Source organism: Phaenicophaeus curvirostris (genome assembly GCF_032191515.1).
Source record: "Phaenicophaeus curvirostris isolate KB17595 chromosome W unlocalized genomic scaffold, BPBGC_Pcur_1.0 scaffold_34, whole genome shotgun sequence".
NCBI classification, from domain to species: domain Eukaryota; kingdom Metazoa; phylum Chordata; class Aves; order Cuculiformes; family Cuculidae; genus Phaenicophaeus; species Phaenicophaeus curvirostris.
This window is the reverse complement of record NW_027206663.1, coordinates 2,912,428-2,914,604: the sequence shown is the minus strand read 5'-3', so window position 1 is coordinate 2,914,604 and position 2,177 is coordinate 2,912,428. Positions and strand designations below refer to the sequence as shown.

Genomic DNA, 2,177 nt, shown 5'->3' with positions numbered 1-2,177 from the left:
AAAAGCTGTTAATACATTTTAGTATGAAGAATGCTACCTCATTATGTCCACATTTTAGCAACGAGTTCTTCACTTTAAAACCTGAATGTGGTGATCAAATCCAACTGAACTTTTGCACTATAGTAATTATAATATAAGATTATAATTTAAATAATTTTATCAACAGTGTTAATTATCATCTATTCACAAACCGGGAGCACAGGTTAGAACTTGCAACCTTCCAGAGGAGAAGCTTAAATGAGATGACAAAGTGAAAGTCTCTCTCTCAATACAAACACATATAACAAACTTATTCCTGACTGGAAAATTTCTGAAGCAAATTAATTTTGTCAGCAGCTGTCAATTTCTTTAAATGAAAGCACTTCCCAGAAAGCACTACTTTTAATTACACTTCATGCATTTTGCCCAGTCAGCTACGGCACATGCAGTTATAGTCCAACAGATACTGTCGTTCTTCCCTACCATGTCATTTGGCTGGGACTTCAAGATCTTAATCTGCAAGTCAGTCTAGATATAGGACAGCCCCAACAACCTTCCATTTCCCCAGGTTTCTCAAGCTTAAGGGAATTCCTACTATTCTTCCAGACCTCAAGTTTAGATGCAGCTTGCTGAATTTCTCCTCAGATGAACACGAGAATACGAGCCTCCAGTTGGACAAATCCAGTACAGGCCTGAAAGAACCCTTCACAATTTGCAGGATTTGGTTAACTGTAATGGCCATACTTTATTTCATTTAAGAGAGAACAACATATAAAACCAAATTGTCTGACAAGTTTACCACTTGAATTTTCCCTTCCATCAGCACATTCATGAAACCACTCTTCATGCAAAAAAGCATGGGGTTTTGTTTGGTTTTATTTTCTTAACACTGGAAGGACCCAGTCTATAAATACATGGCTCTGTGGCTGGTGTCACCATAACTGCTTTGGGTTTTTTGACAACGGGACTGGGATTTAGCTCACGAAGGCTATCCTTCAAAATAAAAGTTCTTGCAAGGAAACTATTAATTTTAAAGGAAAATCTTGCCTTGTGTTTCTGTAAATTTTTTAACATCTGATTTTCCTGATTGTTTCAGTTTCTGAAAATTCTCACGATTAGGGAATGTCTGGAATACGTAGTAAGCCATTACATGATTTTAAACCAGTATTATGTCAAACACAGCATAATATAGCTCATATTGTAACATTTCCATAAAATACCTCTAGTAATGGAGGGAGAGGTCCCACAAGTCCTTCATAAAAATTTCCACAGCATGTTCTTCTCCTTCGAAGGTCCTCGTGACCACTGTTATTGTTTTCATGCCTTCTTGATTTTGTCACTGACGTTGATTCTCCTCAGGCTGCCGGCTTGCTGGTTATCAAGCACTCTTGCTCCAGAAGCCTAACAACACTCGTGGTCATTTCTTGCTCACCATCTCTTCTGACATCTCCCCCTTTTTTGTTTTCATGAACTACTAATATTTGTCTTAACGCTTTGCACTAATTTGATTAAGCAAGGCGCACAAATCAATATGTTAAAAAAAACCCAAGTAAAATCATAAAACCTATCATGACTAATTTTATATTCCAAAGTCCAAATCCAGGAAAAAGTCCTGCAAATGCTCGCTTTGGCAGCACATATACTAAAATTGGAACGATACAGAGAAGATTAGCATGGTCCTGTGCAAGGATGACACGTAAATTCGTGAAGCGCTCCATATTTTTTGTGGCTATGAAGGCCAATGGCATCTTGGTTTGTATCAGAAACGGTGTGACCAGCAGGTCCAGGGAGGTTATTCTCCCTCTGTACTCGGCACTGGTGAGACCGCACCTCGAATACTGTGTTCACTTCTGGGCCCCTCACCACAAGAAGGATGTTGAGGCTCTGGAGCGAGTCCAGAGAAGAGCAACAAAGCTGGTGAGGGGGCTGGAGAACAGGCCTTATGAGGAGCGGCTGAGAGAGCTGGGGTTGTTTAGCCTGGAGAAGAGGAGGCTGAGGGGAGACCTCATTGCTCTCTACAACTACCTGAAAGGAGGTTGTGGAGAGGAGGGTGCTAGCCTCTTCTCCCAAGTGACAGGGGACAGGACAAGAGGGAATGGCCTCAAGGTCCGCCATGGGAGGTTCAGGCTTGACATCAGGAAAAAAATTCTTCACAGAAAGTGTCATTGGGCACTGGAACAGGCTGCCCAGGGAGGTGG

The 2,177-nt window shown here is 41.2% G+C and overlaps 1 non-coding gene across 1 annotated transcript; it reads left to right on the top strand.

Moving 5' to 3' along the window:
* The first annotated feature begins 1,597 nt into the window (after positions 1–1,597).
* On the top strand, positions 1,598–1,703 carry LOC138733803 (U6 spliceosomal RNA). Its single transcript, XR_011339466.1, has one exon. It is a non-coding gene; the product is annotated as a U6 spliceosomal RNA (small nuclear RNA).
* The last annotated feature ends 474 nt before the right edge of the window (positions 1,704–2,177 follow it).